The 15,809-nt window shown below is 43.1% G+C and overlaps 1 protein-coding gene across 2 annotated transcripts in view; it reads right to left on the bottom strand.

Moving 5' to 3' along the window:
• pde4d (phosphodiesterase 4D, cAMP-specific) overlaps nt 1–15,809 on the bottom strand; it is a 1,628,454-nt gene that overhangs the window by 1,348,631 nt on the left and 264,014 nt on the right. The window lies entirely within an intron of this gene.

Genomic DNA, 15,809 nt, shown 5'->3' with positions numbered 1-15,809 from the left:
CACATCACCTCTTGGTGACATCATCCAAAGACATGGGCCTAGAAATTCACCTCACAGCACCCATTTTATGGTCATTAAGCAGCCTCCTTAGCCTACTTAATGGCAGATGGAAAGTACATGTTTATTGGGAGCTAGAACCTATTAGTAAAGGCGTTAGTCCCTTGGAATAACCAAATAAGGAGTTTTATGCCTGTTTGAGGCCCGTACTGCAAAACTGAGTTTCCTGGGATAATCAGATCTAGAAGTCCTTAAGGGACCCATATTTTAGGCCAGATACACCAAGGCAAGATTTCAAAATATACTAACATCTGTAGAGACAGGGGAAGTGGGAGTGCTCCTCCCAATCCCACATTCTAAGAACACAATTTGCTACCAGCACATGCTCCCATCCCTGTACTGCCGTTAACTCCTTGTGATCATCATCACTACTTCTCCCCATCCCAATTGTTGACACAATGGCCTGGATTTTCACTCCAGGACATTTCCACCTGGGGGAAAGTGCTCCAGAAGTTGGAATTTCCATCCTGGTGTGGCAGGATACTCTGGGAGTTGGACTGGATGACCCCAGAATAAGTGTAGAGGCTGTCAGGTGCAGAGGTAGGCTGGGTAGAAGGACTGCTTCTGTGCTCTGGCAGTATTTCCAAAATGAAAATAAAACATAAAACAACGCTCTAACCTTCACCCCTCACACCTATCACTGACCTACACTCCCCAAGCCCCATTTTTGTCAACCCATGCCCCTCTGCCCATCTGCCATAGGCCCTCATACACTCCATGCCAACCTATGCTCCTCTTCCCACTCTCCATAGTTCCTCATACCTTCCTTGCTACTGATGTCTGCCATCCACCTGCTCATGGTCATTTAAACGCTATGCCAACTTAGTAACAGCTCATGCCTACCCATGTCCTTCACAAGCCACCTTTTGCCCTTACACCTACCATACCAATTCACCCAGTATCCACCATGGGCACACCTCAGGAGCCATGCTGAGATGAAATAAAGTTCTAAATGATTATTGCAGACTTTGTTTTTTAAAACCAAACCACCCTCATTCAGAAAAACCCATTCAGTACATATACGTCCCTTCAACTACATAATCCGTTAGAAGAACACACATTTCATTCAAATGCATTATCCCTTACAAAAACAAGCATTGGAATTCATAGTCCCACGTCAAAGAGTCTATAACCACTTGGAACTGCCAAACAAACTGAAATTGCAGGCACCTTACAGCGATCATGGAGGTCCATCATGCATTATTAATCCAGTAATGATAGCCCTTAGGTTTGTTAACAGAGTGAAATAGCAAGCAATGACTTTTTTTAGAATAATCCAGAAATTTTTTTTCAAAGATTTAAATGGCAGGAATTGTAAATGCCTTGACAGCTTGACAGTTACTTTTGACAGTTGCCTTTAACAATTCATTTTGACACTTTTGACAGTTCCAATGAGCTTGACAGTTAGAGTTTATGCACTATTTATGTACATTCATGCCTACTGCTAACAAAGCCATGGGGGAATCTTACCTCCCCCAAGGGGCATCTGACCTCACCGAAAGGGTACCTGACATCCTCCAAAGACATTCCAGGACCATATCCAAATGGGTACTCTACCTCTCCAAAAGGGTACCCAACATCTCCAAAGGACTCCACAAAGTTTAGACCTTCTCCTACCAGGTCTAATCTGTGCGCTTCATGGTTCACATACCTGTGTCACTAAAATTAGAATGGCTGAAGGCAGCTGCTGATATATATGGACAGCTGCCTCTGTGAAATTCGCATGTGCAAATCCTGGCTCAGGTCCATTCTCACCCCAGTGAAAATGGTAAGTGCTGTGTTTCGAGGTGGGACTTCCAGATTTCGGCCTCTTCTGTCTTTTTGCAAAAATTAAGAAGCTCTCAATCATTGCAAAATCCAGGTCTACCAATCACAAATGCTACCAGTCCCCCAAGTACAGCGTCCTTCTTAATCTGATCATGCACCAACCATACCCCCTCTCACCTTTCCCAGTCACCCACCTTTACCAATTACATGAGCAGTGCTGCATTATAATCTTCAATTCTGCTTCATCAGCAAGCTCACATTGCTCACAGCTATCTTGTCCAATAGAAATGGGCCCCAAGTCCCCAAATTAGGTGTGGTTTGGACCCTCACAGATCAGGCTCAGATAAATGATCCCAGTGTGTCCAAAAATGGGCTAAATTGTCTAGAATTTCCAGGCTATAGTATCAAATTCACATTTACACAATGATATTTGGTCCTATGTTTCAACCACCTCTCTTGACCTTGACCTCCCAGTGGTTCTATGTCATCACCTTGCTTTCTGTCCCAGTTAAGTCAGAATTTACTCCATTTAAGCATTAACTTTAGTCCTCACTACAACTTCCATACCCTAACCATTGATTTCAATCCTTGCACAACTACTTTCTCAAGTTGAACTACATTGTCTACAAGGTATCTTATTTGACCTGAGTCAGGATTCTGACTCTATATCCTCTGCATCCATTGCTTTTTCACATGCCAAAACTCTCTATACATATTAGCGAGACAAAACTGCAACAGAAGCCCAATTTCATAAAATTATTCTTTCTTCCAATTTTGAACTTTTAGTTGACACTACAGGTTCACTGAAAGTTTAATAAGTAGCGCATAATTCATAATTAAAGAAAACCCCTATTTGAATTAATCCCAAATGGTTTCAATTGTTTGATGTCTTATGCAACATTTCTAATACTACTGTAAATTCTAGTTCTACAGTAAAGTAATTGATAATGTGTTAGTTTTTAAAATATATTAAATGACTGTAAATGCGTGAAAATGCAACATTAATTTATTACACCAATGATTTGCCTTTCTGTGCAATGACATGCCAGTCTAGCTGGCAGGAATGCTCGATGTGAACATGTTTTTTTAAAAAGTAGAAATTGAGATTGCTTCATACAAAATCAGTTAATATGATTTACGCTTTTAGCAGCATAAGTTAATAAGTTGATTCTTAGAACATTCCACAGTGATGGCAGGGAGCACGTTTTTAAAATAATCATTCAAGGGATGTGGGCTCCGCTGGCTAGGCCATTATTTATTGCTCATTCCTAATTGCCCTTGAGAAGATGTTGGTGAGCTGTCTTCTCGAACCGCTGCTGTCCGTGTGGTGTAGGTACACGCACAGTGCGGTTAGGGAGGGAGTTCCAGGATTTTGACCCAACGCTGGTGAAGGAACGGCGATATATTTCCAAGTCAGGATGGTGAGTGGCTTGGAGGGGAACTTCCAGATGGTGGTGTCCAATGTATCTGCTGCCCATATCCTTCTAGGTTGTAGTGGTCATGAGCTTGGGAGGTGCTGTCTAAGGAATCTTGGTGAGTTTCTGCAGTGAGTCTTGTAGATGGTGCACACTGGCCAGTATTTTCCGTGCCCGCCATCGTCAGGTGGTTTGGTGGCGTGAGCGGACAATATGGCGAGAACTCCAAAAATTGGTTTCAAACGTTGTGAACTGATCATCCTCTCCACCCGCTGGACTCAGTCCCCCGTATGGAACATCTGGCACATTGGCGGGAAAACACGTTGACCTGTTTCACAACAGCATATATAAGGCGTGCACTTCGCAGTCTGCACTTCACTCAGGACTTCAAGATTTATTTGGCACCTTGTTTTGGTCAGCACTCGCAGTCATCAGCGGCAGGCTTCACTGACAGAACCACATCACTTTTAGGGGGTGCTCACGGGTGGTCTTTACCTACCAGATCAGGCATATGTGGGTGGCTTTTCAATGGCTGCAGGGCTAGGGCTTACTTGGCAAAGGGGGAGAAGTGGCCTCAGGCAAGGGAAGAGGCTGCAGGGCGAGAGCTGTACTGTGGAAGAAGGGTAACCCAGAGTGTGTGTGGAGGCACGTGTTGATCTGTGCAAATGGCTTCAAGATGGTGAGGGCTGAGGAAGCAGTCTCCAGAGGAGATGAGGCCAGATGGACATGTGAGGGTATGTGTGTGAGAATGGGTGATAACGTCCCTTGAGCTGACACTGAGTGAGATGCCAGTGAATATGTGATTGGCTTGACTGTGTGAGTTTAGAGTGATGAGATGGTTGCCGTACCCTCGGTGCATGGATGAGATTATTCATCCTCTATCTGCATTGGATGGTCAATCTCTTCTGTGCAGCATTGGCACTGATCATCACTGCCATTGCCTACCAAGCCAGAGTGGTAAAGTAGCTGTCCCTTCTGCGGCCAAAGCGGGGGTAGAGGACATCACAGCAGGCCGCTACAGCATCCAAAAGGCACTCGGGGGCTGCAGTCTTCCTGCCGTTCAGGGCCATATCTTCTTTATTGCAGCCCTGGGCTGGAAGCACTGAGCGTGGTTGTACTTTAAATATGCTGCCTGCCTTGATGAAGCAATGAGGTGATGGTATGGCAGGCAAATGAGAGCCCACCCGCCATGGAAATGGCTTGTTTCCTGGGAATTCCTAAGTAATATGATGGGTTTGGAACAATACAGTGTGAAAATCCGCCATTGCAGCTGGTGGGTAAAATGTCATTTTACTCGCCAGCTATCGCACTTAGTGCAAATCTGGGATGATTCCATTCATTGCTGCTACTGCTTGTCAGTTGTGGAGGGAGTGAATGTTTGTGGACAGGGTACCAGTCAAACAGTTTGCTTTGTCTTGGATGGTGTCAGGTTTCTTGAGTGTTGTTGGAGCTGCACTCATCCAGGCAAGGGGAGAGTATTCCATCACACTCTGGGATTGTAGATTGTGGACAGGCTTTGGGGAGTCAGAAGGTGAATTACTTGCTACAGGATTCCTAGCCTCTGACCTGCTCTTGTAGCTACAGTATTTATATGGCAAGTGCAGTTCAGTGTCTGATCAATGGTAACCCCAGGATGTTTGTAGTAATTATGGTTTTATTTAGTGCGTAATGTACCTTTAAGAATAATACTTGTTAAGGAAGTAGTAGCCAATAGAAGAGTAGTGTGGGCTACCTCAGCAGTCAGTGAAGAGATAGAATTGGAGCTGAAAGCACACGTGTAGTTGCTGCTGAGTACATTGTACATAAACTTAATGTTTCCACACAAGAAGTGTCTGCAGATCAACTCTATCTTTAAGAGCACAACTCAGCCATCCTTCAACAAACTCGTGGTGAGCATGGAAAAGGATTGAACAGAAGAAATCAAGTTAGAAAAAAATCGGTGCTGTACCTCGCCGTGATTATAGGTAGCAAGCTCCGTTAGAATTGAAGGAGTTATCCACTCTCAAGATGCCACAATTTGGGAGAATTGATCCATTTGAACCAGTCACAGACGATTAGTCTCAATACATAGAACGTCTCACATTCTTTTTCCAAGTGAGCGAGATTACTGGAGAAGGATCGAGCGATCCTCTTGAGTACTTGTGGGAGCAAAACCTACGGTTTGATTCAATGTTTGACAGCACCCAGTGCCCCAGATTTGAAAACTTTTGATGAATTGGTGGACCTCGTGAAGGGTTACTTTCAACCCAAGCCCTCAGTCATGATGCAAATGTTCAGGTTAAATTCACAAAATAGAGCCCTGGGTGAGATAATTGCATGATAGGTGGAAAATTTGAAACAGTTAGCAGAACATTGTGCACGTTCCAAGCCAGGGAGATCATCTATTTAGGTCACCGAGTAGATTCACAGGCCCTCCACCCGGTTGAGGAGAAAGTGAGAGCCATAAGAGAGGCACCTGTGCCAGAAAATGCCTCAGAGCTCAAATCATTCCTAGGAGTAATCAACTATTTTGGGTGGTTCTTACCCAATTTGAGTATAACACTGGCCCCCCTGCATTCTCTATTCAAGAAGAACCAACATTGGGTTTTGGAGGTGCCTTAGAAAGAAGCTTTCATAAAGGTGAAACAATTGTTGCACTCGCTCAATCTATTAGTGCATTATGACCAGGCAAAAGAATTGGTGCTGACATGTGACACATCTCCCTATGGAGTGGGAGCAATGCACTCTCATGAGATGGATGACGGCATGGAACGGCCAATAGGTTATATATCAAGGACATTCACTACAGCAAAAAAGGGATACTCACAGATAGAGAACGAAGGCCTGTCCATCATCTTTGCTGTCAAGAAATTTCACAAGTCCATACACGGCCGTCATTTTACAATCATTTAAGACCACAACCGTGGCTAGGATTGTTTAGTGAGGACAAGGCTATACCACCCATAGCTTCAGCTTTAATACTGGGCTTTAATTCTGGCAGCATGCGAATACACTTTCATACATAGGCCTGGCAATCAAATCGCAAACGCCGATGCCCTTAGTTGTTTGCCTTTACAAGAAAATGATGAGCATGTTCCAGTTCCACAGGAACTTGTTGTACTATTAAATTTCTTCGATCCCTCACCAGTATGTGCTCAACAGATCAGAGACTGGACAAGTCGGGACCCAATCCTATTTCAAGTACAAGATCAAGTGCTACATGATTGCTCACAGGAGACCATATCTGATGAAATTAAAGCATACTTCAACAGAAGACATGAAATAACCAGCCAGGGTAGCATCTTATTGTGGGGAGCATGAGTGATAGTTCCTCCAAAGGGAAGGAGCCACTTTTAATTGAACTACACAGAGCCTATTCAGGAATTCCCTGAATGAAGACCATAATGTGCAGCTATCTATGGTGGCCTGAGATGGATGGCAAAACAGAGAGTTTAGTAATTTGCCTGTGTGCAATGTCAGCAACTACAAAAAGTTGCCAGTGACAGCTCCGTTACACCCATGGGAGTGACCAGGTAGACCCTGGGTGTGGTTACACATTGACTACATTGTATCTTTCCTGAACAATGTTTCTGCTTATTGTCGATGCCCATTCAAAATGGTTGGACATATGTAAGGTGAAGTCACCAACATCGGCCGCTACAATTGAGAAATTATGTCAGAGTTTTGCCATTCACAGGCTACCAGAAGTAGTCCTTTCCAAAGGCACAGCATTTACAAGTACTGAATTCCAACGGTTTATCAGCCTCAATGGTATCACTCATGTGAAAACTGCACCATACCATCTTTCCTCAAATTGACTGGCCGACAGGCAGTTCAAACATTCAAGGCAGACATGAAGAAGATAACTGGTGATTCCTTGGCAATCTAGCTAGCACGCTTTCTTTTTAATTACAGGGCTATCCCTCACACAACAACAGGTGTCACACCTGCGGAGTTATTGTTGAAATGCTGTCTCAGGACGAGATTGACAATATGGAATAAGGTGGATGGGGGGAGGAGATGGTGTAGTGGTATTTTCGCTGGACTAGTAATCCAGACACCCAGGGAATGCTCTGGGGACCTGGGCTTGAATCCCGCCACAGCGGATGGTGGAATTTGAATTAAATAAAAATATGGGATTAGAAGTCTAATGATGACCATGAAACCATTGTTGATTATTGTAAAAACACATCTGGTTCACTTATGTCCTTTAAAGAAGGAAATCTACCATCCTTACCTGGTCTGGCCTACATGTTACTCCAGATCCACAGCCAGTGACTCTTAAATGCCCCATGAACTAGGGAAACTAAGGATGGGTAATAAATGCTGGCATGGCCAATGACACCCACATCCCATGCACAAATTTAAAAAAATTATGATAGCAAGAAATGATCTTGGATCAAAAGATGTGGAATCCATATGGGTGGAGGTAAGAAATAACAAGGGCGCAGAAGACTCTAGTGGGAGTAGTCTATAGGCCCCCGAACAGTAGCTATGCTGTCAGAGAATAAATCAGGAAATAATGAGGGCATGAAAAAAAAGCAGTCTATCAATCATGGGTGACTTTAATCTCCATGTAGATTGGGAAAATCAAATTGGCATAGGTAGCCACGAGCAAGAATTCATCGAGTGTATTTGGGGCAGTTTCCTAGAACAATATGTTGTGGATCCAACCAAGGATCAGGCTATTTTGGATCTGGTAATATGTAATGAGGCAGGTTTAATAAATGATCTCAGAGTAAAAGATCCCCTAGGAAACAGTGACCATAACATGGTGGAATTTAGCATTCAGTTTGAGGGTGAGAAACTTAGTTTGGAAACATCTGTGCTAAACTTAAATAAGGGTAATTACAAAGGGATGAGGGCAGAGTTGGCTGCTGTGGACTGGGAAAGGAGTTTAGCAGAAAAGATGGTTGATGAACAATGGCAGACATTTAAGAAAATAGTTCATGACTCACAACAACAAAGATATATCCCAGTGAGGAAGAAGGATTGTAGGAAGGGGATAAACCAACCATGGTTAATCAAGGAAGTTAAGGATAGTATCAAAAAAAACATACAATGTGGCAAAGATTAGTGGTAAGCCAGAGGATTGGGTAAGTTATAAAAACCAACAGAAGATGACCAAAAAAAAATAAAGAGGGGGGAAAATAAACTTTGAGGGTAAACTAGCAAGTATTATAAAAACAGACAGTAAGAGCTTCTTTAAATATATAAAAAGGAAGAGAGAGGTCAAAGTCAATATAGGCCCCTTAGAGAATGAGGCTGGGAAAATAATAATGGGGAACCAGGAAATGGCGGCGGAATTGAATAAATACTATGTATCAGTCTTCATGGTAGAAGGCACTAATAGCATACCAAATAGAGTAAATAAACATGGGGCAAAAGTGGCAAAGGAAATAAATACAATAACTATCTAAGGAACTAAGGAAATTAATGGGGCCAAAGGCCAATAAGTCACCTGGACCTGGTGGGTTCCATCCTAGGATATTAAAGGAAATAGCTGCAGAGATAGTGGATGCACTGGTAGCAATCTTCCAAGAGTTCTTAGATTCTGGAAAAATCCCAGAGGATTGGAGAACAACCAGTGAAACACCCTTATTCAAAAAGGGAGGGAGACAAAAAACAGGTAACTTTAGGCCAGTTAGCTTAACATCCGTCATTGGGAAAATGTTGGAGTCTATTATAAAGCATGTAATAGCAAAGCATTTAGAAAAGCATAATCTAATCAAGCAGAATCAGCATGGCTTCATGAAGGGAGAATCATGCCTAACAAATTTATTAGAATTCTTTGAGAAGGTAACAAACAAGGTAGATAAAGGGCAACCAGTAGATGTAATATATTTGGATTTCAAAAAGGCGTTCGATAAGGTACCACACGTAAGGCTACTTAATAAGATAAGAACCCATGGTGTTGGGGATAACAGCATGGATAGAAGACTGGCTAACTAATAGAAGACAGAGAGTTGGGATACAGAAGGGTATTTTCAGGATGGCAACCTGTAACTATTGGAGTGCCACAGGGATTAGTGCTAGGGCCACAATTATTTACAATGTATATGCTAATGGCTTGAATGAGGGAAATGAATTAACTATCGCCAAGTTTGCGGATGGCACAAAAATAGACGGGAAGGCAAGTGGTGAGGACGACACAAAGAGTCTACAGAGGGAAAAATAGGTTAACACAGGTTAAGTGAATGGGAAAAAAACATGGCAGATGGAATATAATGTAGGAAAGTGTGAGGTTATGCACTTTGGCAGGAAGAATAGAGCAGCTGAATATTATTTAAATGGAGAAAGACTGAAGCACAGCAGGATTTGGGGGTCTTTGTGCATGAATCCCAAAACGCGAGCATACAAGTTCAGTAGATAATAGGTAAGACAAATGGAACGTTAGCCTTTATTTTAAAGGGAATGGAGGATAAAAATAGGGAAGTCTGGCTAAAACTATACAAGGCACTAGTGAGACCACACCTAGAATACTGTGAACAGTTTTGATCCCCTTATCTAAGGAAAGATATATTGGCATTGGAAACAATCCAGAAAAGGTTCACTATGTTGATCCCAGGGATGGAAGGATTTTCTTATGAGGAGAGATTGAGTAGGTTGGACCTTTACTCATTGGAGTTTAGAAAAATGAGAAATGATCTTATTGAAACATATAAGATTTTTAGGGGACTTGACAGAGTAGATGCTGAGAGGTTGTTCCCCCTTGTGGGACAGTCTAGGACCAGGGGGCATAATCTCAGAGTAAGGGGGCACCAGCTTAAAACACAGATGAGGAGGAATTTCTTCTCTCAGAGGGCAATCAATCTGTGGAATTCTTTTCCGCAGAGGGCTGTAGAGGCTGGGTCGTTAAGTATATTCAAGACTGAGATAGACAGATTTTCATCAGTAAAGGAAACAAGGGTTATGGGGAAAAAGCAGGAAAGTAGAGTTGAGGATTATCAGATCAGCTATGGTCTCATTGAATGGTGGAGCAGACTCAATCAGCCGAATGGCCTACTTCTGCTCCTACGTCTTATGGTCTTATGACTGGGTCTGCGTCTCCTGTTGAGGATAATCAGGACTGACATGTCTGATGTTCCTGTAAGAGTTGAGGATATAGAACTGCAAGTGCCCACCGAATTACCTGATGTTCAGGCAACTCCAGAAGAGGAGGTTCCTGACAAAAAATCTGAAGCTGTGGAGCTGCGGCATTCCACATTTACCAGGAAATGACCTGGAAGACTGAACTTGTAAAGTTCTTACCCAGTGTAAATATTATGTTGTCTTGAAAAATATGTACTTGTATATATAACATGTATAGCTAAGTTAAAGAGGGAGGAATGTAGTAATTATGGTTTTATTTAGTGTGTAAGGTACTTTTAAGAAAAATACTTGTTAAGGAAGATCACATGATCTGTAGTAACCAATAGGAGAGTAGTGTGGGCTACCTCAGCATTCAGTGCAGCAATAGAGTTGGAGTTGAAAGCACACATGTAGTTGCTGCTGAGCACATTGTGAATGAACTTAATGTTTCCACCCAGGACGTGTCTGCAGATCAACTCTATCATTAAAAGCACAACTTGGCCACCCTGTAACAATGTTGATAGTGTAGGTTCAGCAATGGCAATGCCATTAAATGTCAAGGGGTGATAGTTAGATTACAAGCACAGTGATGTAGGTATTTGAGTATCATTACTTTGCTAACAGAAGAGTATTGCAAAGTTATATTCACAAGGATTGCTCACCACATTATATTACAATATATTCTCGGTTAGCCTCTGGAGCTTTCAAAGAGAACCAAATGTATTTTTTCCAGTCAGGAGCAGCAAGTAATCAAATGTGCAAGAGTTTCTGAAGCATTGAACGGTTTTTAAATTGACAGCTGTAACCTGGGGAGCTTTGTCCTTGAAACAAGGATAAAAACATCTGTTCAATTATTGCAGGGATCTGTTATTCGATAAGAATGACTGAATTAACTCTCCTGCAAGTATAGCTTCCATGATTAACCTGCACATTTAGGATTGTATTAAAATCTTTCTCAGACACAATATCACTGTATCCAATTCAAACATGCTTCAAGGCATTTTTCAGATTTTTGGGCAAACTCCTATATGCTTCTGTGGAACAAACTATAAATCCCACAGGAATTTTACTTTCTTTACAAGATCTAATAAAATCCCTGCAAACCTCAATTATGAAAGAAATCTTTGTTGTCAATTGTCTGGCTTCTCGAGGTGAGACTAACAAATGTCGAATTCCACTTTCTCATCTTTCATCAGCTGTGGAGTTGAAAGTCCTTTTTAAAGCTTTAAAAAAGTGAACTGAACAGTTACTTTGTTAGCACTGTCATTTATGTGAAGAGCTTGTTTATGATAGCCTAATGTTTATGACGCTGGACGAACAGCCCAGAAGTTCTGAGTTCTAATCCCACCGTAACAAACCCTATGTAAACAAGTTCAGGTGTAATTACACATCTTAGATAAAAGCAAAAAACTGTGGATGCTGGAAATCCAAAACAAAAACAGAAATACCTGGAAAAACTCAGCAGGTCTGACAGCATCTACAGAGAGCAACACAGTTAATATTTCGAGTCCGTATTAATCTTCAACAGAGCTAAGGAAAAATAGAAAAGAGGTGAAGTATAAGCTGATTTTAGGGGGGATGGGACAGGTAGAGCTGGATAGTGGGCCAGTGATAGGTGGAGATAGCCAAAAGATGTCATAGACAAAAGGACAAAGAGGCGTTGAAGCTGGTGATATTACCTAAGGAATGTGATAATAAAGGTACAGAGAGCCCTAGTGGGGATGGAGTGGGGGGGAAGGGATCTAAATAGGCTAAAAGGCAGAGATAAAACAAGGGATGGAAATACATTTAAAAATAATGGAAATAGGTGGGAAAAGAAAAATCTATATAAATTATTGGAAAAAAGGGGGAACAGAAAGGGGTTGGAGATGGAGGAGAGAGCTCATGATCTAAAATTGTTGAACTCAATGTTCAGTCCGGAAGGCTGTAAAGTGCATAATCGGAAGACGAGGTGCTGTTCCTCCAGTTTGCATTGAGCTTCACTGGAACAATGCAGACGGACGTGTGGGCATGAGAGCAGGGTGGAGTGTTGAAATGGCAAGCGGCAGGGAGGTCTGGGTCACGCTTGCAGACAGACCGAAGGTGTTCCACAAAGCAGTCACCCAGTCTGTGTTTGGTCTCTCCAATGTAGAGGAAACCGCATTGGGAGCAGTGAATGCAATAGGCTAAATTGAGGGAAGTGCAAGTGAAATGCTGCTTCACTTGAAAGGAGTGTTTGGGCCCTTGGACGGTGAGGAGAGGGGAAGTAAAGGGGCAGGTGTTGCACCTTCTGCGGTTGATGGGAAGGTGCCGTGGGAGGCGGTTGAGGTGTAGGGGGTGATGGAGGAGTGGACCAGGGTGTCCCGGAGGGAATGATCCCTGCGGAATGCCGCCAGACATTTACAGCATCTTGGTCACTAACAGGTGCTATATTATCTGTTCCACATAAATGGTTAAAAGTACTTTCTGAATACTTTTTCTTGGTTAATCAATTTTGTCCACAATAAAGGTTTAAACAAAACTAAATATTCAAAAATTACAAGTGATAGCAAATTGGCAGTCTGTTTTGTGCTAGTGCCCAGGATTAATTTCACCCCATGCACTTAACAGAATTTTTCAGCATGCAATCAGCACATCTGATTATGAGTAGTTTGGAGAATTCCCCAGCATGTTGTGTGCACATCAAAAGGAGTCAAAAGATAGAAAGGTATGTCTCTTCATCCTGTAATGATTTGAGAGCTTCTCTACTTTTTCTAAAAGTCTATGAAAGAAGCTGGAGATGGAATTCTCTGTTTTATTTCAGGCAAGTGATAAATTATATAATTATATTAGAGCTATTCTTATCCATTATGTACTCATCTCAGAAAACCAGAGGCAACCTTTGAGAACAAAAGCAGCTATATGTATGTTCTTCAAAATAAAATCAAAATAGGGCAGATGCAGGTGATCTAAAATAAAAACAGAAAGTATTGGAAAAACTCAGCAGATCTGGCAGCATCTGTGGACAGAGACACAGAATAATAGTTAATGTTTCAAGACCAATATGATTCTTCTTCAGAACTGAAGAGAGGTATAGGTATGTGGTGGGTTAATGCCGTTGAAAAAGTTCCAAGGGGCAGGTGGATCAAAACAGAAAGTCTTCCCTTGGCTCAATGGACCCACCTCCAGTATTCTTCCTCCACCTGGACTCCCCCCTGGCCTCTTAAACCCCTCTTGATCTTTTCATTGAGAACTGTCAACATGACATTGGCCATCTTAATCTCTCTGTTCCCCTTACCCAGCCTAACCTGTCTCCCTCTGAACTTATTGCATCTTGTTCTCTCAGGTCCAACCCTGACTTTGTTATCAAACCTACTGCCAAGGATGGTGCTGTTGTTGTCTGGCGTGCTGATCTCTCCCTCACAGAGGCAGTGCACCAACTCTCAGACACTTCTTCCTACCTCCCACTGAACCATGACCTCACTACCGAACATCAAGTCGTTGTTTCCAGGACTGTCACTGACCTCATCTCCTCTGGAGATCTGTGACCTCCACAGCTTCCAAACTTATTAACCCCAATCCCATATAGTCTGCTTCTTCTTCCTTTCCAAAATCCACAAAACAGGACTGTCCTAGTAGACCCCTCATTTCAGTCTGTTCCTGCGCCACTGAACTCTCTCGATTCTATGTTTTTCTCCCCTTGTCCAGTCTCTTCTCATCTATATTCGTGATTTTTCTGATGCACTACGTCATTTCAACAATTTCCAGTTCCCTGGCCCTAACCGCCTCTTCTTCACTATGGACGTCCAATCCCTTTACGTCTCCAAGCCCACCAGGATGGCCTGAGGGCTCTCCACTTCATCCTTGAACGGAGGCCTGAACAATCTCCATCCACCACCATCCTTCTCCGCTTGGTTGAACTTGGCTCATTGAACAGTTTCTTCTTTTACTTTTCTCACTTCCTCCAAATAAAAGATGTGGTTATGGGTACTCGCATGTGCCTTAGTTAAGCCTGTCTTTTTGTGGGGTATGTGGAACATACCTTGTTTCAGCCCTACTCAGGTCCCCTTGCACAGCTATTTTTCTAGTACATCGATGATTGTATCGGTGCCATTCTGAGCTCTCATCTGGACCTGGAAAAATTCATCAATTTTGCTTCCAGTTTCCACCTCTCTCTCGTCTTCATATTGTCCATCTCCATTTGCCTTCCTTTTCCTTCCATGAATTCTCTGTGTCCATTTTTAGGTGATAGACTGTCTACCAATATTCATTACATGCCTACCGACTCTCACAACTACCTTGACGACAAGTCCTTATACCGTGCTCCCTGTAAGGACTCACTCCATTCTCCTAGTTTCTCTGTCTCCATCGCATCTGTTCTGATGATGCCACTTTCCATAATGATGCTTCCGACATTTTCTCCCTTTCCTTAGCTAAGGATTCCCCCCAACTGTGGTTTACGGGGCCCTCTGTGTCCAACCCATTTCCTGTATGTCTGCCCTCACCCCTTCCCCACCCTTCCAGAATCATGATAAGGTTCTCTTTGTCCTTATTTTCCACCCCTTCAGCCTCCATATTCACTGCTCATCCAACCTTACAGTTGGCAGGCAGGCGAAAATGCCAAGTGGCTTTTGCGCTTTTTTAGAAACCTCATCCATGGATGGGATGAAGTTTACAAAAGCAAATAGAAATCAAATAAAAACTTCATTTTTTCATTAATAACATGTTCCTGCTCATATGGCTGGGCCACATGAGGGGACATGTTTCAATACATTTTTATTTTTTTAGTTATATTTTTCCCTGCAAATGTGGACCACATTTCCCACCAACGGACATCGGGAACCTTATTGTAATACATCAGCACATTATTATTAGGCCACACTGCTGGAATCGTTGGCCCCCACCCCCCCAGATCGTCCGCTAATGTCAGCAGGAAAACACGCCAACGTGTTTCGCAATAGCACGTAAGCAACGTGCACCTGGCGGGCTGCACTTCACTCAGGACTTCAAGGTTTGTTTGCCTACCTTGTTTCAGTCAGCACTTGCAGTTGTCAACGCCAGGCAGCTCTCCGCCTCAGGGAGAGTATGTAGTGCACACTCACGCACATGCGCGAAAGGCGTGCTCACCCGCTCACATTCCACCCCCCTGCCCACACAGGCAGCGCTCAGCACTGCTGCTTGCCTTTCACATTGGGCAGGCCTTAATTGGCCCGCCAGCATGAAATTGCCTTCCAGGCCCAACCGCGGGTGGCAGTCGGCGGCTTTCTGACTGCCTCTGCCCATTCCCACCGAGCCCGCACGCCAAGGGCAAAATTCTGCCCCATGTGTAGGTTCTTTGCAGATTGTTGGAAAAGAAACCAATGATAAGTCTACAGAATGTTATTTAGTCAATTATTAGGTGGTTAAAATGCAGGTGGTGAGGCCGATTGCTACTTTACCATTCTGACTGGGAATTTCCTCCCCCTGCCCTATCAAGGGCTGGGGTTTTCTGTGCTCGGTGGTTTGAGTGGACATTATGGCGCAATCGGTTTCACGACGGCATGAAACCAGTTTACGATCTTC

This window comes from Carcharodon carcharias, chromosome 1 (assembly GCF_017639515.1).
Source record: "Carcharodon carcharias isolate sCarCar2 chromosome 1, sCarCar2.pri, whole genome shotgun sequence".
NCBI lineage: Eukaryota > Metazoa > Chordata > Chondrichthyes > Lamniformes > Lamnidae > Carcharodon > Carcharodon carcharias.
The sequence above is the reverse complement of the archived record's forward strand: the minus strand, read 5'-3'. Positions and strand labels throughout refer to the sequence as shown.